Source organism: Phyllobates terribilis, unplaced genomic scaffold (assembly GCF_046119375.1).
Source record: "Phyllobates terribilis strain yellow unplaced genomic scaffold, ASM4611937v1 Scaffold_2__4_contigs__length_985480577, whole genome shotgun sequence".
NCBI classification, from domain to species: domain Eukaryota; kingdom Metazoa; phylum Chordata; class Amphibia; order Anura; family Dendrobatidae; genus Phyllobates; species Phyllobates terribilis.
The window spans coordinates 442,463,446-442,487,483 of record NW_027362762.1 but is presented as its reverse complement, the minus strand read 5'-3'; the positions used below and the strand labels follow the sequence as shown (position 1 = coordinate 442,487,483).

Sequence of the window (24,038 nt, the reverse complement as noted above, 5' to 3'; positions counted from 1 at the left end):
CAGTCTCAGTTAATAAGCCTCATAGTTTTTAAATAACGTGATTTGCAGCTTGGCAATTTACACATTATTTGTCAAATGAGATCAAGTAATCTGAATGTACAGTGGTCATTTAAGCTGACAAAAGACATAACATTATTATTGACACACCCAATCAATCTGGAACCAATGTAAGCATAAGGGCTCTTTCTCACGTCTGTGTGTCCGATATGTGTGGTGACAGTTTCCACACGTACCGGAGACACTGACACACGTAGACCTATTCATTTGGATGGGTTTGGCCACATGTCAGTGTGTTTCCACAGACCGTGTGTCCGCGTGAGCCACACGTAGACATGTCCGTTTTTGTCCGGTAGCACGGATCACACGGACCCATTTAAGTCAATGGGTTCGTGTAAACACGTACTGCACACTTATGCCATCATCCATGCAATAATACTAAGTGTGATTACTTCTGTCTGGTTGTTGTGATACCATTTTCCTGGTGATTTTAGTAAACCGGAAGCAAATGGTTGTCAACTAACTATGAGGATGAAAATTGTGTTTGACATTGTTTTATCCCTTTATGTGTATGTTTTCAACATTTGCTGGGCCAAATGTTTCGCAAATTTTGTTATGGGTAGTCGAATTTTGCCTAAAATGTTGTTATTTTTTTTATGTGTGTGCTTAGAAGCTTAATATTCTGAGAGTGAAGTCAAAAGCCCTAAAGAGTAGAGATGAGCGGTGTTCGACTAGAACTGTTCGCCAATCTCAAATTCGAGCTGTTTTGGGCGGTGTTCGAGGAGTTCGTCGAACCCGAACGATTTGCAAAAAATTCGGCTGTTCGAGGTTATGTTCGATAACTGTTCGTGCACCAAAAGCGTGTCCTGCATGTCTGGCGCTATTTTGAGCACCAATCATGCAGGGATTGCCTGCCACTCACTGTAATGCCACAGCCATGGTGGTTGTGGCATTACAGTGATTGCCCAAATCGATGGGAACAGTGCCAACAGTGAAACATGAAAAGCGGCAATTCAGCAGCGGCATAGACCGGTACCCGACAATTTAGAACAGAAAGAATAGAGCATCACACATAGATTAGATAGATAGAAACAAGTCAGCCACATATATACGAAGTACAGTGACAGTGGTGCTTACTGTACTTGTCATTTAGTGTAAAGGATTTATTAAAAAAAATAATAGTGTTTTCATGCACTGTCTCTTTAAAAAAGCCGGCCGGCAATTCAGCAGCGGTACCCGACAATTTAGAATAGAAGGAATAGAGAATCACACATAGATTAGATAGATAGAAACATGTCAGTCACATATATATGAAGTACAGTGACAGTGTTGCTTACTGTACTTGTCATTTAGTGTTAAAATAAAGGATTTATTTAAAAAAAAATTGGCGTGGGTGTCCCCATAATTTTAGGCTCTAGCTGAGGTTAAGCAGACGGCTGGGGCAGATGTTTGAAGCCTGGGATGGGGGTAATACCCACGGAGCTTCCCAGGCTACTAATATCAGCCCCCAGCTGAATACCTAGCCTTTACTAGCTATTAAAATGGGGGACCCCCCCAAAAAAATGACGTGGGGTCCCCCCTATTTTAATAGCTAGCAAAGGCTAGGCAGACAGCTGGGGGCTGATATTAATAGCCCAGGAAGGGTGCCATGAATATTGGCCCCCTCCCAGGCTAGAAACACCAGCCGTCAGCCGCCCCAGAACTGGCACATCCATAGGATGCGCTAATTCTGGCACTTAGCCTCGCTCTTCCCACTGCCCTGTAGCGGTGGCAGTGGGGTAATAGGGCTGGGGTTGATGTCAGCTTATAATGCCAGCTGACATCAAGCCCAGGTTAGTAATGGAGAGGCGTCTATAAGACACCCCCATTACTAACCCCATAGTCAAAGTTAAAAGAAAACACAACACCCAGAATAAAGTCCTTTAATTGAAATAAAGACACATTCCTTTATTGTTCTAAATTAAACCATACTTACCACCACGCCCATTCCAGCTGAAGCCAACGATCTCCTGCAATAAAAGTAAAATAATAAAGCAACATCATCCTTACCTTTCCATGGTTCCCACGACAGCTTCAGCTCTGCTACATCGAGATGACAGGCTGGACCGCAGCAGAACGCTGCCATCCAGCTTGCCATGCCGCGGACACTGAGAAGCGCAGGCATGCTTGCGCTCCTCAGTGTCTCGCTGTGACGGCATAAAAATGAGACGAGTTCATGTCCAATGAACTCAGCTCACCTCATGCACGTCACTGACAGCGTGGGAGAATTCTCACGCTGTAGCGCTGAGTGCAGGAGAATTTTCCCACGCTGTCAGTGACGTGCATGAGGTGAGCTGAGATCATTGGACATGAACTCGTCTCATCTTTATGCCGTCACAGCGAGACACTGAGGAGCGCAAGCATGCCTGCCCTTCTCAGTGTCTGCGGGATGACAGGCTGGATGGCAGCGTTCTGCTGCGGTCCAGCCTGTCATCTCGATGTAGCAGAGCTGAAGCTGTCGTGGGAACCATGGAAAGGTAAAGATGAGGTTGCTTTATTATTTTACTTTTATTGCAGAAGACATTGGCTTCAGCTGGAATGGGCGTGACGGTAAGTATGGTTTAATTTAGAACAATAAAGAATTGTGTGTTTATTTCAATTAAAGGACTTTATTCTGGGTGTTGTGTTTTTTTTAAATACTTTACTAGAAATTCATGGAGGTCATGTCTAATATTGGCGTGACCCCATGAATTTCGGGCTTAGGGCCAGCTGATAATGCCAAGCTGGCCCTAACCCCTTTATTACCCAGTGAGCCACCGCACCAGGGCCCTGGATGAGTTGGGTACAGCGCCAGAAGATGGCGCTTCTATGAACGCGCCATTTTCCGGGGTGGCTGCGGACTGCAATTTGCAGCGGGGGGGACCCAGAAAGCTTGGGCCTCCCTGCGCTGCAGATTCCAGCCCCCAGCTGCCTAGTTGTACCTGGCTGGACACAAAAATAGGGCGAAGCCCCACGTATTTTTTTTTTTTAATTATTTCATGAAATTCATGAAATAATTAAGAAAAAAAGGGCTTCGCTATATTATTGTGTCCAACCAGGCACAAATAGGCAGCTGGTGGTTGGGGGCAGCCCGTTCCTGCCTGCTGTACCTGGCTGGACACAAATATAGTGCGAAGCCCCACGTCAATTTTTTTTTTCATTATTTCATGAAACTAGATGGTGGCCCGATTCTAACGCATCGGGTATTCTAGAATATGTATGCGGCAGACCCGGCGCAATCAGCAGAGCGGTGTTTAAATTTGGCGCCAAAATCGCTGACTGGTCGCGGCCAGCAACCGCGACCAATCAGCAAAGCGGTGTTGAAGTTTGGCGACTATATCGCTGATTGGTCACGGCCGGCGGTTGCGACTAATCAGCAAAGCGGTGTTTAAATTTTGCGCCAATAATGCTGATTGGTCGCAACCGCAACCAATCAGCAAAGCGGTGTTTAAATTTGGCGCCAATAACAGTGATTGGTCACGACCGCGACCATTCAGCAGAGCGGTGTTTCAATTTGGCGCCAATACTGCTGATTGATCGCGGTCGCCGTCCGCAACCAATCAGCAGAGCGGTGTTTAAATTTGGCGCCAATAATGCTGATTTGTCGCGGCCGGCTTCCGCGACCAATTAGCAGAGCGGGGTTTAAATTTGGCGCCAATCTCGCTGATTGGTCGCGGCCGCTATTTAAATGTGGCGCCCAAATCGGTGATTGGTCGCGGGCAGTTTCCGCGACCAATCAGCAGAGCGGTGTTTAACTTTAGCGCCAAGATCACTGATTGGTCGCGTGCGGAGAGCGCGACCAATCAGCGAATCGTATTGGTGAGGACCGGGGAGCGCCGCTGCCTGGTCGGATACTTCCGCTGCAAGAAGCCGGGAGATGAGCGACTGCTCGCAGCAGATGTATCCCGACCCGCAGCTCCGCTCCCCGGTCCTCCCTTGACACCCTAGCCGCTGATCTCCCCACAGTATCCGCATGGTGTTACAAAGATCCGGACATTTGTGTTAAAAATCGCTGATTGGTCGCTGGCGCTGCCCGCGACCAATCACCGATTTGGGCGCCAAATTTAAATATCGGCTGCAACCAATCACTGATCTTGGCTCCACATTTAAACACCGCTGTGCTGATTGGTCGCCGACGCTGGGCGCGACCAATCACCGATTTTGGCGCCACATTTAAATAGCGTCCGCGACCAATCAGTACAGCGGTGTTTAAATGTGGAGCCAAGATGGGTGATTGGTCGCGGCCGATATTTAAATTTGGCGCCCAAATCGGTGATTGGTCGCCGGCAGCGCCAGCGACCAATCAGCGATTTTTAACACACATGTCCGGACCTTTGTAACACCATGCGGATACTGTGGGGACATCAGCGGCTAGGGTTTGAAGGGAGGACCGGGGAGCGGCGCTGCGGATCGGGATACTTCTGCTCCGAGCGCCCGCTCATGTCCCGGGTTCTCGCAGCGGAAGTATCCGCACAGGCAGCGCCGCTGACATCCATGCGGCTAGGGCGTGAAGGGAGGACCGGGGAGCGGCGCTGACATCCAATTGGTCGCGGCCGCTATTTAAATGTGCCGCACAAATCGGTGATTGGTCGCCGTCTTGACCGCGACCAATCACTGATCTTGCCGCCAAAGTTAAACACTACTGTGCTGATTGGTCGCGGACGCTGCCCGCGACCAATCACCGATTTGTGGGCCAAATTTAAATATCAGCCTCATGCACGTCACTGACAGCGTGGGAAAATTCTCCTGCATTCAGCGCTTCAGCGTGAGAATTCTCCCACGCGGTCAGTGACGTGCATGAGGTGAGCCGAGCTCATTGGACATGACCTCGGCTCATCTTTATGCCGTCACAGCCAGACACTGAGGAGCGCAAGCATGCCTGCGCTTCTCAGTGTCTGCGGGATGACAGGCTGGATGGCAGCGTTCTGCTGCGGTCCAGCCTGTCATCTCGATGTAGCAGAGCTGAAGCTGTCGTGGGAACCATGGAAAGGTAAGGATGATGTTGCTTTATTATTTTACTTTTATTGCAGGAGATCGTTGGCTTCAGCTGGAATGGGCGTGATGGTAAGTATGGTTTAATTTAGAACAATAAAGGAATGTGTCTTTATTTCAATTAAAGGACTTTATTCTGGGTGTTGTGTTTTCTTTTAACTTTGACTATGGGGTTAGTAATGGGGGTGTCTTATAGACGCCTCTCCATTACTAACCTGGGCTTGATGTCAGCTGGCATTATAAGCTGACATCAACCCCAGCCCTATTACCCCACTGCCACCGCTACAGGGCAGTGGGAAGAGCGAGGCTAAGTGCCAGATTTGGCGCATCCTACGGATGCGCCATTTCTGGGACAGCTGACTGCTGGTGTTTCTAGCCTGGGAGGGGGCCAATATTCATGGCACCCTTCCTGGGCTATTAATATCAGCCCCCAGCTGTCTGCTTAGCCTTTGCTAGCTATTTAAATAGGGGGGACCCCACGTCATTTTTTTGGGGGGGTCCCCCATTTTAATAGCTAGTAAAGGCTAGGTATTCAGCTGGGGGTTGATATTAGTAGCCTGGGAAGCTCCGTGGGTATTACCCCCTTCCCAGGCTTCAAACATCTGCCCCAGCCGTCTGCTTAACCTCCGCTAGAGACTAAAATTACGGGGAACCCCACGCCAATTTTTTTTTTAATAAATCCTTTATTTTAACACTAAATGACAAGTACAGTGATCAACACTATCACTGTACTTCTTATATATGTGACTGACATGTTTCTATCTAATCTATGTGTGATGCTCTATCTTTCTGTTCTAAATTGTCGGGTACCGCGGCTGAATTGCCGGCCGGCTTTTTTAAAGAGACGGTGCACGAAAACACTATTATTTTTTTAAATAAATACTTTACACTAAATGACAAGTACAGTAAGCAACACTGTCACTGTACTTCATATATATGTGACTGGCATGTTTCTATCTATGTGTGATGCTCTATTCCTTCTTGTCTAAATTGTCGGGTACCGGTGTATGCCGCTGCTGAATTGCCGGCCGGCTTTTTTAAAGAGAGCGTCTTCTGAGCAGTTTGTCAGCTTTTGGACACCTTTGAAGGTGTTTTCTATGTGTTTCTATGTGTTTTTGTTTGCCTGCCATTGGTTTTAACGGTGTTCGACGGTGTTCTAAGGTGTTCGACGAACAGTTCCTCGAACATCCCGGTGTTCGACGAACCGAACCGAACCCGAACACTACGGGGGTGGCTCAACACTACTAAAGAGGTAGCTATGGAATTCAACTGTTGTACAAGTATATACTGGAGAATTTAATGCTGCCTCATGGTAAAACCAAAGTAGGCAGGGGATGGAAATTCCAGCAAGAAAATGATCCTAAGCACACATCCAATTTAGTCAAAAATTGGTTAGCAAAGAAAAATGTTCGCCTGTTACAATGGCCAAGCCACCAAGCCAATCACCTGATTTACACCCTATAGAGCACCTTTGAGATGATTTAGGCGATGAGTTGGGGCCCGTACCCATAGCAATAAAGATGAATTGTTTGCAGATTTGGAAATGGAATGGAGCAAGATTCCTCAAGATGGCTTGAATGCCCTAGTGGCTTGAATGCCCCATCGGTGGAGTGCAGTAATTAAACAAAGAGGTTATGCTACAAAATACTAAGTTATGGCATTGTAAATAATGAATTACTCTTTGTTGTGATCAATAAATAGTATATGCAAAACTTTTGGCTGTCAGTTTTGTTTAATTAAATGACAATACCTATATTCAAAAGAACTTTGGTTAAAATTAAGGTCTTGCACTTTCAATTCATCACTAGGTAAATTGTATCACAACAACCAGACAGAAATAATCACCCTTTAAAAAAGAAAAAAAAAAGAAGCAAGGACTTGTCTGGTTAAATGCTCCTCCATCACATCAGCAGTCATTTTATTTCCTCTATAACAAGAAACAAGAGAGGATGCTATATGTAAAGGTACGGTGCTATACATAACAAGGGAGGACACTATGCAATAATCGTACGGCGCTATGCATAACAAAAGAGGACACTATGTAATAACTAGAGAAGGCGTTGCGTAATAAGGGATGTTGCTGTATATATACATTTGCCAACGTTACTTAAATAAAAAATCACCCACACTGCGCCCCTGAATATAAATATGTACTCAAGCAGTATACAATTTGCCTCGCATCATTCAAAATATAAATTGATAATCTAGCACTATGCCCTCTGTTAACTATAATTCGCCACTTTCACTTCCAATAAATATAAATTATTTAGCCACTGTAACTCCCAACCAAATGCATCTTTTTGCTATGTCCTCTTTCACCCCACAATTCATTATAAGACCCTGTATTGTCCTCTCTCCAATTCATTGTAAGGCTCTTTATTGTCCTCTCTCACTTCCCAATTTATTATAAGACCCTGCATTGTCTGCTCTCTGTAGCGTCGGCGTCCCTGCCTCCTGCTAGGCAGGGACGTTGTTCCCCTCACCTCTCCGCTCCGTGCCCGGCGTCTTCCTCCCGCTCTGCTGGCAGCGCGCGCTCCTCCCCAGTTACTGTGCTTAGGGCGCGCGCTCCCCCTCTGTTAAAGGGGCCGCGCGCGCCGCCCTAAGGAGTCCCCGGCCAATGGCCGGAGGACCTCTCCATATATAAGGCACCTCCTCCAAGATGGAAGTGCCCGAGCAATGTTGTAGCATAGTTCATCACTCTGCTTCAGCCCTCAGGTCCCGTTTCCAGTTACCTGCCAGCTACCTGCCAGTTTCCTGTCTGATACCTGCCTGACTCGTGTCTATCTGCTGTTATTCCTGCGGTCCGACAGTCTGCCTACCAGCCCTGCCAGTCTGTCTATGGATCAGTCTGCCCGCTCATGTGGGAGCGCTCACCTGCTACCTGCCTGCTAGCCTACCTGGAGGCTCTGCCGTCACGTGCTGTGACCACCTGCCCGTCCAGTGTCTCTTGCCCGCTCACCTGGGAGCGCTCACCTGCTACCTGCCTGCTAGCCTACCTGGAGGCTCTGCCATCACGTGCTGTGACCACCTGCCCGTCCAGAGAATCTTGCCCGCTCACCTGGGAGCGTCCACCTGCTACCTGCCTGCTAGCCTACCTGGAGGCTCTGCCGTCACGTGCTGTGACCACCTGCCCGTCCAGAGACTCTTACCCGCTCACCTGGGAGCGTCCACCTGTTACCTGCCTGTTAGCCTACCTGGAGGCTCTGCCGTCACTTGCTGTGACCACCCGCTTGTCCAGAGACTCTCGTCCGCTCACCTGGGAGCGTCCACCTGCTACCTGCCTGCTTGCCTACCTGGAGGCTCAGCCGTCACTTGCTGTGATCACCCGCTTGTCCAGAGACTCTCGCCCGCTCACCTGGGAGCGTCCACCCGTTACCTGCCTGCTGGCCTACCTGGAAGCTTAGCCATCACTTGCCGTGACCTCCTGCCCTCTTACCCAGAGACTGCCCCCGTCACTTGCCGTGACCTCCTGCCCTCTTACCCAGAGACTGTCCCCGTCACTAGCCGTGACTGCCTGCCTGCCTTCCCTGGGTGTCACCCGCTTCCTTACAAGGACTGCCCCTTTGTATAGTTGCTCTGTGGTTCCACCTGCCAGACCCGTTACTCTCTCTCCCTCCCCCAATTCATTATAAGATCCTGTATTGACTTCTCTCACCACCCCCATTCATTGTAGGACTCTGTATTGTTCTCCCTCACCCTAATTCATCAAAAAAACTTATATTGACATATCTCTCCTCCTCCCCAATTCATTACAAGATCCTATATTGTCTTCTTCTCCCATAATTCATTATAAGTCCCTGTATTATTCTCTCTCACCCCCCAATTCATTATAAGACTGTGTATTTTCCTCTTTCTCTCACTCCATCATGCTCTTTCCACTGTGTTTAAAAAAAGAATCACTCACCTCTCGAGATGATTCTATGTGACGCCTCTTCCATCCTTTTCTGGCCAGGCATTTGCTGAATGATACAGATGGTGCACTAATGACATCACGCCGCTCAGGGCTGTGGAGTCGGAGTCGTGGAGTCGGAGTCTGTGTCCATTTTGGTGGAGTCGGAATCTTAGTCGGTATAAAATGGACCGACTCCAATTCCTAAAATATATAATAAATTGGGTACAGTAGTTCAATGCAGTTTGTTGGGAATATTTTTTTCATAAGAATTTGGGAAAGTTATGATATGTTCTATAAATGTCTGTCCTATTCCTGATATAAGGGTCTAGACTTTTAGCTGAGATGAATCTGTGCTAAAATAAGTGTATCACTTAAACATGAGCCATGTATGAGGGAGTTGCCGCCACTGAGTTATGGAGTGCTGGATAAGAAGGGCAAGAAGCTGAGAGTAGCTTCCTGCAGCTCCGAGTAGCTTCCTGCACCTCCACAGTTACCTTTTATTGCAGGAAATGCCCCCTGCCCCACGCACTGCTCATGCTGAAACAGATTGAGGACAATCTGGGCATGAACCCCTTAGAGCAGGGGTGGGGAATCTTTTTTTTCTACCAAGTGACATTTAGATATTTATACCATCCTTTGGAGGCCATACAAATCGTGCACTAACTCGCCCACAAAGTACTTCCTGACGCTGGCACTTGTGTCAGGACGTAATCCTTCATTGCACGCTCCTCAGGTTCAGTAGTGATCTCTGCGTGCACGTTCTCACTGAGCAAGAAGAAATGAATGGGCTGTCAAAATACATCTGCCGGCCCAAGAAGAGCAATCCCCGGGAATCTGCCCGGGGGCTGAATAAAAGGTCATCGTGGCCGATGTCCTGAGGTTCCCCATCCCTGCCCTAGAGCCTTGGGTTGGATGAAAGGCCAGATTACCCTCATTATAATCGGCTTCTACATGTGCCCACCTCCAACTCTGGGTCTCTGTGCAGCTAAACTAGCTGTACTGGTGGAATGTCCATCCCTGGTCAGAGGGGTCTTGCAGCAATGTAACTTCTCATCCTGCTCTTATCAAACATGCATTAGCATGTCTCCATGGATAACCCATAGTTTCAATCTAACACATGAATTCCTTTACTGGTCCTCTTGTGGAAATGGGACAGATCTCTGGTCAGCATTTTACTATTTTTGGAGCGTAATCATTGCTTTATTTTAATGTTATAGGCAAATAAGAACATTTTCACCCTTTTCTTTTTGTAGCAAGTAGTGGACTTGATTCAACCCAAGTGGACTGTGAGCAAGTTAACATCTCTCTGCAGATAGCGTATCCCTATTCTCTTCATAAACCTGTATCATATGTCAACAACCTAATGAATTCTTACGGTTACGGGAGTACTCTGTATTTGTTTCAAGTCCTTTTACCATTTATCTATCTAATATATTAGTTGTTTGAATTGAAGCACATAAACCTTTTCAGTACATTTTAGAAGTGGCATTATGGTTTAGAGCTTGGCAGATGACAACTCAAAAAAACTAGGGCAAACTGACTAAAATGCTGCTACACAAGTAATCCTCTTATATTTTCTCACTGCATTATGCGGAGTTGGCCAGCACACAAAAGGTTGATTGAAGGATAAATAGACAGTATTAGTGGTTGCATTTATGAAAGAATTTGTGTGTACTAAGCTTCATTCAAGTGTAAGCATTGCTAAGAGAACAAACATACAAAAAATAAACATCTTTAAGAATATAAATTCTTATGATCTGGGCAATAGTTGAAGGTAAAGCAGAGCTACACTCCTCAACATTGCAATTGTAACACCAAAAAGTAAAAGTCGTGGATCTACGGAAATCATAGGTTCAATAGACATGTTAATGATATGCAAATGTTGAAAAAATGGAAACAAAATTTTTAGCTTTCTGTATTGAGTATGAGTGCCACGTGCAAATACATACACTTACACTAAGACTTAGCGTGCTATCAATGAGGTCATTAATGGCTGTCTGAGGAATGTTCTGCTGCTATGAACGCACTATGACACACATGTCAAACTCTGGCCTGTGGGCCAAATCTGGCCTGCAGGGTGAGTATATTTAGCCTGCCCTCCCGGCATCAAACTTTCCTGCATGCCGATACAGTTGAAAGCAATGATTGAGGAAGGAGCGTCAGCTGACGCTCCCTCTCCCATCATTCCTCCGCTATCTGACGACTCAGTGAGATGACATAATTATAACGCAGAGGATCAGAAGATACCATGAAGAGATCGGAGCAGCAGGGGAACGGGGAGAGGTGAGTATTTATTTTTTGAATGTGGGGCCCATTTTACTGTATGAAGCACTATGTGGGGCCATTTTACTGTATGGAGCACTTTGTGGGGCCATTATACTATATGGAGCACTATTGGAGCCATTATACTATATGGAGCACTATTGGAGCCATTATACTGTATGGAGCACTATGTGAGGGCCATTGTACTGTATGGAGCACTTTGTGGGGCCATAATACTGTATGGAGGACTATATGAGGCCATAATACTGTATGGAGGACTATGTGGGGCCATAATACTGTACGGAGGACTATGTGGGCCATTATACTGTATGGAGGAGTATTGGGCCATTATACTGTATGGAGGACTTTGTGGGGCCATTATACTTTATGGAGCATTACTTGGGGCCATTATACTGTATGGAGCACTACTTCGGGCCATTATACTATATGGAGCACTATTGGGGCCATTATACTGTATGGAGCATTATGTGGGGCTATTATATTGTGTATGGAGCACTTTTTGTTGCCATTATACTGTATAGAATGCAATGCTGGGCAGCGTTATACGTTATGGAGCACTATGTGGGGCCCATTATATTGTATAGATCACTTTTTGTGGCCATTATACAGTATGGAGGGCTGTATGAGAATTATAGTTGGGGAATCATACTGTGCTCGGGTCACCATAGTTTGCCGGAGATATTGAGGGAGAGGGGTACAGTAGGGTCATCATACCATCCGTATGGAGGAATTCACTGTGGGGGTATCATACTGTGTTTTGGGGGCACTTTTGTTGGCATTATACTTTATTATCTTTATTATTCAATGTTTTTTATCCTTTTGTTATTACATATTTAAATTAGGCCTTTGGGCCAGATGCTTTTTACTGTTCTTATATATTATATTATTAAATTTTTTTTCTAAGATCTATTAATTAAAATGTACTTTCTTCGTGGGACAACCCCTTTAAGTTTGTTTCCATTTGAAAAGGTTCATCGTTATATTTGATAAGGAAAAACCTCCTCAATTGCAGACACTTTTTTAATAAATATCAAGGTTGGCCCACGACTTTGTCCAAGCTTTTAATTATGGCCCTTTATGTATTTGAGTTTGACATCCCTGCACTAGGACAAGCATATAATTAAGATCTGCTGCTGGCAGCTCCTTTTGCATTTGCTGACCAGTGATTTTCCAAGATGGGCTCGATGTAAGACCATTCCGTAGACGCTTGGGCTTGGGTTTCTTGTGCTCAATGGGAAACATTGCAGACCATGGTAGCACACAGGCTGCTCACAGTAGCACAAGCATCACGTGGCCTGACATTGTCATATTGAAAAAAACGGCTCCTGGGACACTTTCGAGAAATGGTTCTACGACCAAATCAGTGTAATCTTAATGATTTTTGTGCCCAAATGAGTTCAGAGTGGCAGAACATTCCTCAGACAATCATTAATAACCTCATTGATAGCATGCCAAGGCTAAGTTTAAGTAAGTATATTTCTGCAAGATGTTTAAAATCAAGATGTTTTGAAAAAATTGTTGACATTTTTCATCATTTGCATATCATTAATAGGTCTATTGATGCTGTGATTTGTATATTTCCATTACTTTTTTCTTTCTTGGTGTTGTAATGTCAATGTTCAGAGTGTAAAAAAAACCTGTGCGGCATAGTTAGTTTTGCTTTGTGATTTGCACACAGGTTTATTCAGTTAAGGTGCCGAAGCTGGGCTATACGGATTGAGGGTATGGTCACATTAAGTCTTTTTAATGTGGATTTTTCGGGCTGAAAAATCAATGTAAACATAATTTATTTTTATTTTTTTCATTTTTTGCATGTGTCTTTTGACACTGTTCTCGTGTATGGCCCATTTTTTGCTGCTGCAGTTGATTCAGTAGTCAAATTTAGAGCATTAAGCAGAAACACCTTAAAAAACTAACATATTGCTTCTCTTACCACATGGAAAAAATATCACCAGATGTGGTGAATTTGAAGCATTTTGTTATGAGGATTTTGTAGCAGTATCAGTTCTAAATTCCTCTCTGTGTGAAAATACCCTTTCAACACTAGATAATGAAGAGAGCAAATGGAGCAATTTTCCTGGGTTTCATCACCACCAGTGTCAAGAAGGGTTCTTCACCAAGAAGCGTATGTTATTACTCATTTTATTGACTGGCAATATTGTAATGTTTGCACATTATACAGTCCTTTTGTTAAAATAACTAAATATAAGATTTTGCTATGCATACTACGGCAATGTGGGAACTACAGTTGATGCCTGGTTTTTGTTCTTTGACTTTTTTTCCAGCATAATTTTTGGCATAGAAGTTTTTTTCAGACCATTCAGATTCTGTGGCTTCTGTTGATGTCACGTCGACAAAGCAGCTGCTTCTCTTCCTCTGTTGACTGGGCGTGATCGCCGATGTCATGCTGATTGACAGCCGGTTCCCCGCTGCCTAACTGTGGGAAGCTGGCTGCCAGTCAGCATGATGTCGGAAGACACGCCCTGTCGACAGATCAGCCTGGAAGAGGCAGAGCTATTCTGTTGACGCGAGCAGCAGTCTCGCCATTAGGAGCGGTTCATGACCGCTCTGAGCAGGCACCGGATAGAACAGGTAGGTAGTTGCTAACTATTTATTCGCCTGTTAGTTTTTTGGCTCATAGTAAAAAAAAAATAATTTATTCCTGGACAATCCCTTTAAGTAATATAAGTAATATAATTGTATGTTATGGTTGGGAGATAATCTGAAATGTATCTGGCTGAATGCATTTGATACTGAATAATAGAATCCTGTATTATGTGGCCAAAAACTCATGTACACCTAAATTTGGCACGATTCTTTCCTTGCGCCTTTAACCATTTATTGGCCATATCTCCAAAGGGATATAACTTTTATATTACATAAATACTGTATCCTGTGTCCCGTTCCCTAATGTACTGGTGTCCCCAAAACGCTCTTCTTTTTTTTCAAACCCTCATGAGTTGATCTCAGTATAGTAGAGTCAAAGATAATTGTGCCATGGTATAATGTATTTTTTAATCCCTGACTAAATTGACCTTGGCGACTTATAAATCTTGTCATGTGTGGGCAGCTTCATTTAGATAACAGGCAGCTTCTCTGCAGACATGACAACTTTCATTTAGTGTCTCTTTCTTGCTCAGTGGTTCCCAAGAGACGGGCGATTACTCATGTGAAATATGTTTTAAGGCAAGAAACAGGTGCAGGTATCAAGTGTGAATAGACAGGCTGGAAACATTCCCCTGACATATTGATTAGATCAAATACTTCAATTGCATATCTGTTGCACTCATTGTAATATTGACTGACTGCGTGCATAAATTAAAAATACATGGCAAAGGTTTGTGAGATTTCAGATTTTTGGTCTTGGGGCTCGCTGACACGAACGTCTAACACAGCGGAGTGCTATCCAATGGATTATCGGATAGCACTCGGCCCAAAGTTATACTATATCGGCAGTGCCAACCAGCGCTTTTTTCTCATGCTGATTCGGCATGAGAAAACAATCGCAGATTACTGTGAGTCCATCCGATAAACGGATCATACTCACCCATACAAGTCTGGGTGCGTGTGAAACATCGGACTGCACGCAGATGTCATCCGAGAGCAGTCCGATTACTGCAGACACAGAGAATGGAGAAATTAAGTTCTCTGTCTTCTCCACACCTGTTCTGCGATTCTCTCATGTGAGAGAATCTGATCACACTGAGGTGAAACTCGGATCAAACTCTGATAGTTTGATCCGAGTGACATTGGCATAATCGGCCCGATTTTCTCGCATGAGAGAATCGACGGCCATATGACCCTTATTTTATAGAGACACTGACGACACAGCTTTTCTTAATTATACCAGACATATTTTCTGATGGCCAAGAGCAATATACCTTTATTTTTATGTTGATTTTTTTTAACCTGTGTTCTTCTTTGGTTGCTCAACACAAACTATTGTTCATATAAACCTGAATGCTGATCACTTGAATTTATATTGGTGATTGATGAATGGCTGTTATCTACATTTTATATCAGTTCTTACAATGTATTGTCTGCCATACAGGGACTCTGAACAATGAATGTTTGCTAAGATATGTTAAATACCATTGTAGGGTGTTTACCAGCCAACATTGGGGCGATTAGCTGTAGATATTCGAGCATTGTAAATTTAATATAATGATCCCTGACTCTTGACCTGTGAATGTATATTGTAGCGCCGGCGTCCCTGCCCTCTGCTAGGCAGGGACGCTGTTCCCCTCACCCCTCTGCTCCGAGCCCGGCGTCCTCCTCCCGCTCTGCTGGCAGCGCGCGCTCCTTCCCGGCCACTGTGCTTAGGGCGCGCGCGCGCGTGCTCCCTCCCTCTTAAAGGGGCCGCGCGCGCCGCCCTAAGGAGTCCCCGGCCAATGGCCGGAGGACTTCACCATATATAAGGCACCTTCTCCAAAATGGAGGTGCCCGAGCAATGTTGTTGCACTGTTCACTACTCTGCTTCAGCCCTCAGGTCCCGTTGCCAGTTACCTGCCAGAATCCTGCCAGTTTGCTGTCTGTTTCCTGCCTGACATTCCTCCTACCTGCTTGCTAGACTGAGGTCCGACGGTCTGCCTTCCTACTCCTGTCAGTCTGTCTATGGACCAGCTTGCCCGCTCACCTGGGAGCGCACATCTGCTACCTGCCTGCTAGCCTACCTGGAGGCTCCGCCGTCACGTGCTGTGACCACCTGCCATTCCAGAGACTCCTGACCGCTCACCTGGGAGCGCTCATCTGCTGCCTGTCTGTTGGCCTACCTGGAGGCTCCGCCGTCGCATGCTGTGACCACCCGTTTATCCAGAGACTCTCGCTTGCTCACCTGGGAGCACACATCTACCATCCGCCTGCTAGCCTACCTGGAGGCTCAGCCATCACAGGTCGTACCTACCCTTTACCCAGAGACTGCCCCGGTCACTTGCCGTGACCTCCTGCCCGTTCATCCAGAGACTGCCCCGGTCACTTGCCGTGTCCTCCTGCCCGTTCACCCAGAGACTGTCCCGGTCACCTGCTGTGACTGCCTGCCCGTCTTCCCTGGTCGCCACCCGCTCCCTTACAAGGACCGCCCCCTTGTATAGTAGCTCAGAGGTTCCGCCTCCCAGACCCGTTACATATATGTTTCTTTGGCTGGTCAAGGACAGTGACTCCAGGTGAAACGATGATGCTTGTTACTATGCTGATTGCATATTGTACTAAAGCCAGCTAGATGTTGATTTAGAGTCCCCCCTGCTATACCAACTATGTAAATTGATTAAATGCTCAAACAATGAGACCTGAGCTCTGCACCTTTACCTCTGACCTGTGACTGATGACCTTAGCCACATACGTAAATCTAAAAAAGGGCTTTTCTATACTGCTGCAAACAGAATTGAAAGGGAGAATCAAAGATGAGACAGACTCTTCAGGAGAGTAGCTTGGTAGCATGGCTCGATCCAGAGAGACACAACAGGATGAGAGCCTAAGGGACCACAGCCCTAGCTGGAAAGATACAGAACTGCTCCATTGACCATTGCTGAACTCTCAGACGATGTGAAGAATCCAGGTTTGGACAATCAGGTCACCTGGCCACATATCTCACGACTCTAACCCCTGCAGGCCAGCAGAAGGGTGAGACTGTGTAATTTTACACCATCCCGTGTATTTGTTGGGACTGTTCTATATGTTATTAATTGCTGGTGGTTCAATAAATTATTGCCACACTGTTTACCATTACCCTGTGTTGCCTGAGTAGTGTTGTGCCCACGGAAGACCCCGTGTCTTCACATATTGGTGGCAGCGGTGGGATACTACTCAGCCCGGCGGATACGGGGGAACTGCAGTGGACTGGTGTTCGCAGACACCGTCCAAGGGTTCCACAGCCAGGGAGGCATATAAACAGACCTAGCAGACCGTAGGTGAGGCATACACAGCAGGTTTCGGACAACCCCACCAGCTCTGCCAAGGATCGGTGTGGATGTATAGCTGCAACAAGAAACGGCAACTACAGGAGGAAGGAACCAAGCAACTCCTCTCCGCTACAGGGATGTGCCTATGTTTAATGAGCCCAACACCAAAGTCGATGGAAATCTGCAAGATTTTGAGACTCTGATGCTGATTCACCAGATGCCCCCAGCTGACTGGGCTAAATACCTGTGGACTAGTTTGGCCAGTCACAGGATGCTCCCCGGTCGCTTGGGCCTCAGGATTGCCTAGACTATGGAACTATTAAGGACACCTTTCTGGCCCTTTTTACCATCAACCCGAGAGATATCGCACCAAGTTCCGGACATTGTCTTGCCAGGGGGCTCCTATGTAGAATTTGGCAGTCAACTCCGACGACACTGTTACCGCTGGCTACACACTCCACTGCTGCCCTACGGGACTTAACCGTGCTCGAGCAGCTTATGGAGAAAATGGCCTCAGAAATACGAGAGTGAGTAGCTGACCGGAAGCCTGACACCCAAGAGCAAGCAGCCCGATTGGCCGACGAAATTACAGCCAACCGACCCCGCTGGAGACCCGATATGCCCACCGATCTTAGAAGACCCCTCAACCAAAGATCAAACCGGCCACCAGTCACTCTAACTGGACTATACTGCTACCCAGCAGAAAACCCACCCGGACAAAGGGTTACCAACAGTACCCATGATTTGCCCACCTATGACGCTGTTATACATTCAGTGCTACTTGGACACTTTGCCAAAGAGTGTCCCCAGGCCTGGGGCCCCATGCCTGGAGCCCACCTGCCAGCCCAGCTGGTCAACATCTGCCAAAACGAGCCAGCCGGGTATGAGGGACGCCACTCCCGGGATACACTAGTGGCGGAGGAAGTGATATATCCCGTCCATACTCTACAGCAGGGTGGCCACCCTACACCAGCCAACCTCCATTGCCACATCCAGCCCGTCAAGGTCGGTGACATCCAGGCCCAGGGACTTTGGGACACTAGTCAGTCCAGATATTGTCCCACCAGAACACTATTTACCAGGTTGCCAAGTAACCATCTCCCTGGCTGGAGGTCAGCGCTCAGATATTCCTCTAGCATGTGTGCAGTTGAACTGGGGTACCGACCATGGAGAGGTCGAGGTGGGACTCATGGACGGCCTCCCCACGCCTGTTATTTTGGGGAATGACCTAGGACAAGGACTGTCCAACCAATTTGTCACAGTCATCATCTGCAGCCAAGCCAAGCAACATTCTGATGTGGATCTGTGGCACCCCAGAGGGTCTGGTTGCCACAGTGGTAGTAATACCATGTCTGGGAGCAAAACAGGAGTTTCCTGGTTAGGAACACATTTCATGCAACACCTCCTGCCCCAGACCAGAAAGGGGAGGATCCTGCCCTATATAACTGGATTTGGAGGCGGAGTTAGTCTAAGTCAGTGTCAGGAGTCAAGTAGGACACGAAGGAGCAAGGAGCCAGGGACTGGAGCTGGAGATAGCTCTTCCTTGCAAGTATACACAGAGAACCGGAGTCCGAGGCTGTGGGACCCTTCAGACCCAGCAGCAGATACCGCAGGGCAGGAGATTGCAGGTCTCCTGGCCCAACAGAAGCCTGGAGGCTCAGCCACACGAAAGGACCAGTACCGTCACAGAGGAGCGAGGAATCCACAAGGTCCGAGTCGCCAGCCATACGGGTGAGTGCAGCACGTTACACTCAGGGACGTGGGCTACAACACGACTATAAGCGGGATAGCCAAAGAGTATAGTCAGAACGGCAGGCCTACAACTTCACCTGGCCAGGAGGATTCTAGGATTGTTCCCAGACTGATCAGGCCCTCATCACTAGCCGGTACTCCCGTTGGGGCCCATATAATTGCCAAAAGTAATGACCCTGGGGCTGCACTGCAAAGACTCCGTGTTGTCATTACTGATACCTTGCACTACCACCACCATCATCCATACACGCTGCCCTGAAGCTCCACTCTTCCTGTGGGGAGTTACATCACCTTGCTGCACATACCACCAGCTTCAGCGGACTGCTCCGCAGCGGCGGTTCCCAATAACCGCATTCCAGAGGTGGCGTAGTCGGACTATACATAACAGATATACATAAACTACCCTTAGATTGACCACCTGGGTCACGGACCGGGTCACCGCCACGGTGACTACAACCCCCAGCATCTACAGGCCCGGCTCTGGGTACCCCACGGCCCAGGGGGGCGCGTCAGATCCTTCTGCTACCCCTCCCGAGGATAACCCACACTCCAAGCTTCCATCAGATAACCCATGGATACATTTGGGGAGACCAGGTTGGGACACTGAAGTCACCATGCCCCATGGATATGTTATTTGGGGTTGCCAAGTAGGACTCTCCGGTTGCCTGGAACCCATGGAGACATTCGGAGAAACCAGATTGGGAGCAGCTGGTCATCTGGCCCCATGTAAACTTTCGGAGAGGCCTGGGTGGGAGCCTCGGGTCTCTTGGCCTTGTACCTCGATGGATTGTCAGCTTCCTAAGCTTGCCACTACCTCCTCTCTGTGGGGGCCTCTCAAAAGTGGGGGGGCCACTGGTTGAGGTAGTTGGCCCTGGAAGTCCCAAAGTCGCAGCTGTTCTATCCCCGGTGGGCCAGTAGAAGGTTGAGACTGTGTAATGTTGTAACATCTTGAGTATTTGTGGGACTGTTCCATGTGTTTATTGTCCGTTTGGTGGTTCAATAAAGTATTGCCACACCGTTTTACCCTTACCCTGTCTTGTCTGAGTAGTATTACACCCATAAAAAACCCCAGGTCTTCACAGACATTATGCCCAATTCATCAAAGTTCTTACACCAGAATTCTGGCGTAACAAGATTTGAAAAGTTGCATAGTGTTGGTGCCACTACGCTAACATTATGCTGCTTTTGGCATTTTCACATCATTTTCAGCCAGCTCTAACAAAGTGTGTTTGACGACCGCTGCTCATCCAAATCTACTTCACAAATCTTACTCCAGGAGGGACTGGAGTAGGATTGGTGGCGAGGTGCACATAGAAGTGTACAACACTCATATGATGCTCCTGATTCATGAAAAGGTGTGCGCCTATTCATGAATCAGGAGCATCTGACTCCAGCACATTTCCTCCTCAAGACAGGTGTGAACGGCATCTTGATGTATTTGGCCCTAAGTATATTATGATTTGGCTCTTTAGACAAATTGCAGGGTGAACTTGATTTCCCACTGATAATATGAACAATAATCTTTATTTATGTAGTGTCAACATATTGTGCAGCACTTTAAAATTGGGGAGATGGCATATAATGGAATTGAAAAACAAACAAACGGAGAGAAGTCCCTTCCCATAAGAGCCTATAATCTAAAGTGTTATATATATATACATACATACATAAAGCTTGGGAACGATCCGGGGTATAACAGGAACAGTTTCTATTTAAAGTCTGTCTGGTTTATTTCAGTCCTCATAAACCACATCACAGAAAACTTAAATACAGCTTTTGTCCGGCAGCAAGTAAAACATGAAGTACTGTAACAAGTCCATACAATAGTGCTGGTTAGCCCACCTGCCTAAAGCCCCCGTCTCACATAGCGAGATCGCTAGCGAGATCGCTGCTGTGTCACGGTTTTGGTGACGCAACAGCGACCTCACCAGCGATGTCGCTATGTGTGACACTTTGCAACGATCAGGCCCCTGCTGTGAGGTCGCTGATCGCTGCAAAGTGTCCTGGACCATTTTTTGGTCATTGCTCTCCCGCTGGTCAGCACACATCGCTGTGTGTGACCAGCGGGAGCAGCGATCAGGCTGGTAACCATGATAAACATCGGGTTACTAGGGGCACACGCGCACCTAGTAACCCGATGTTTATCATGGTTACCAGCCTGCTAAAGTGAGCGGTAACCTCCCGCTCACTGTAGCGGAGTGGTAACCATGATAAACAACGGGTTACTAGGTGCGCGCGTGCCTCTAGTAACCCGATGTTTACCATGGTTACCAGCCTGCTCCTGCTTCAGCAGCAGGCTGGTAACCAGGAGCAGGACATCGTGGAAAGATTCTTTCCACGATGTCGCTGCTCCCCTGATCGTTGGTGAGCCTGCCTGTTTGACAGCTCACCAGCGACCACATAGCGACGCAGCAACGATCCCTGACAGGTCATATCGTTGTCGGGATCATTGCAGCGTCGCTAAGTGTGACGGGGCCTTTAGAGTCCAGCTTCTTAGTCCTTTAGCAAAGGCCCACAATCTAGGAGATCTGCAACCTCTATACACCCAGCAATTTGTGAAACAAACAGCTCTTAATTTACCCCATGAATCACACCCAGGAGTGGAGATATGATGAGCAGCCGTTCAACTCCTCATAATCAACCTGTCATGGCTGATTAACCTCTTTTAATCTTATATGTACTAAAGCATTACTTCAGGTTTATCTCCCATCCACTATGTGTCTAACAACCACCTTACATACCTCCGCCCTCTGCCTAAAGCCATTTAGGCTTAACGGGAACATGTAAAACTGATTCATGCTGCCCAAGCCTCAAATGAAAGCAGATATATACCATAGCTGGAGACGTGACTAGTCCGGTGCCACCCCAGATGGATTTTCCCTGCACCACTCCACGTGATTGACAGGTCCCTCCCAGGAGAATACAAAGGGCAAGACCTGTCAGTCACCTGGAGCAGTGCTGGACCAAGCTTTTTAAACTATTATTACTACTATTTTCTCTGAAGTGCCAGTGCCTAATCGCGCAACCAGGCTCTGAATCATGCTGCCTGCTGTTTGGGCAATATGAATCAGGTAACAGATTCCCTTTAAACCAGGGATGTCAAACTCGCATACACAGAGGGCCAAAATTAAAAGCTCGGACAAAGTCACGGGCCAACTTTCATATTTATTTTAAAAAAAAAATGTGTACAATTGAAGTTTTTCCTTATCATGAAATATAATGATGAACTTTTTCAAATGGAAACAAATTTGAAAGGGTTGTCCCACAAAGTACATTTTAATTAATAGCTCTTAGAATAAAATATTGGAATATTATAATATGTTATATAAGAGCAGTAAATATGCATATGGTGCAATGGCCTAATTTAAACATGTTATAACGAAGGATAAAAAACCTTGAATAATACAGATAAAGTATGATGCAAACAAAAGTGCCCCCAAACAGAGTATGATACCTCCACAGTACCCTCCACACGCACATTATGATGACCCTACTGTACCACCCCTTCCTCAATCCCCTCCACCAAGAATGGTGACCCCATCACAATATCATTCTCCAACTGTAATCCCCACACAGCCCTCCATACAGTATAATGGCCACAAAAAGTGCTCCATACAGTACAATTGGCCCCACATACTCCGCCATACAGTATAACAGGGCCCTGCATTGCCTTCCATACAGTATATTGGCCCCATAGTGTGCTCCATACTGTATATCGACCCCGCATAGTGCTCCATACAGTATAATGGCCCAAAAAAGTGCTCCATACATTATAATGGCCGCACATAGTGCTCCATACAGTATATGGCCCCACATAGTGCTCCATACAGTATAATAGACCCCACATTAAAAAAACAACAACTAAATACTCACCTCTGCTCATTCCCCCGCTGCTCCCGTCTCTTCAGATCCTCTGCATATCTCAGTATAGCGGGCGCATTGTAATGACGTAATCGCGCCCACTGCGCTGAGACATCAGACGCAGAGGGTGAATGATGGGAGAGGGAGCATCAGCTGATGCTCCCTCCCCCATCATTGTTTTCAACTGTACCAATATAGTTGAAAGTGTGATGCGGGGTGAAAGTGCAATGCCGGGCAAGTCCCCCGCTCAGTGTTGTGGGCCAAATATACTCTGGGAAATCACCCGCTGTCGTGGGCCAAATATACTCGCCCTTCGGGCCAGATTTGGCCCGCGGGTCACAGTTTGACATATGCGCTTTAAACAATTGCATTACTTGCTGGTGGCAATAAGACTTTCCATACCAGAATCCAAAGTTTGAATCTGAATATGAATAGAGGGAGCCACAGAAAAATCATTTTTCCCAAGGGTTACTTGCGGCCTATAAACATGATCCAATCTGTTTTATGAAAGTTCCCAGGTAAAATATAGATTGATATACGCAGCATTGTGTCGTTTGTCAATGCTATACAAGAGCAACAGCGCAGAATTTGATTGCCCCGTGGCTGTCCTTCTCTAGTTTGGGTCATTCCAGTTTGCAGTAGATGCAATTAGCCTATGGCTTGGCTATCCAAAAGCTCCACTAGAAATATCTCCCACAGACACATGGCTTGGCTATCCAAAAGCTCCACTAGAAATATCTCCCACAGACACTTATTTCAACCCCTTTAATAAGCAAATTTGTTTCCAGCTCATTTTCATATTACAAGGAATATTTGCACCAAACTTTGCGCTTATCTCTGCTTTTAACAGTGTTAGCACATTTTTACAAAGTGCTGTATAAAGACTTTTGCTCCTTTCAAATGTCTCCTTTTATTGTCACACTGAGTTGTTTTGTCTTTAAAGGGAACCTGTCACCTCCAAAAATACTATTATCCCTTCCAGTAAGCTAGCCAGACATAATTAAAATGCTATCTACTTGCAGAATACTACATCTACAGGTAAATAGCATTTTTGAAGGTAACAGGTCCCTTTAAAGATAACATAAATTTAGAGAAAGGGAATATTCTTAAAAGTATACTACAGTTCTTGACTTAGTTTTTTACCTACTGTAAGATGGCCGCCGGACATGTCCTTGAGGGGAGATATCTATTGCTGAGGTTGGTAGGTTCAGTGATGTAAAACCGGTAGAGCATGCTCCAGCACACATGGTGCTGAGAGGGTTAATAGGACGTATCAGGGCCGGTGTTTACGAGCAGTCATAAGAGACGGGAGGGATTGACTGCTGACATATCCCCACCCCAGGGCG

General features: G+C 46.6%; 1 protein-coding gene and 1 long non-coding RNA gene across 3 annotated transcripts in view; one reads left to right on the top strand and one right to left on the bottom strand.

Moving 5' to 3' along the window:
- RASL10B (RAS like family 10 member B) overlaps positions 1-24,038 on the top strand; it is a 172,599-nt gene that overhangs the window by 37,480 nt on the left and 111,081 nt on the right. The window lies entirely within an intron of this gene.
- LOC141214635 (uncharacterized) overlaps positions 1-24,038 on the bottom strand; it is an 81,080-nt gene that overhangs the window by 39,146 nt on the left and 17,896 nt on the right. Inside the window, exon 3 of the long non-coding RNA XR_012283840.1 lies at positions 8,912-9,100. This is a non-coding gene — a long non-coding RNA (uncharacterized lncRNA). The remainder of the gene's footprint in view (positions 1-8,911; positions 9,101-24,038) is intronic.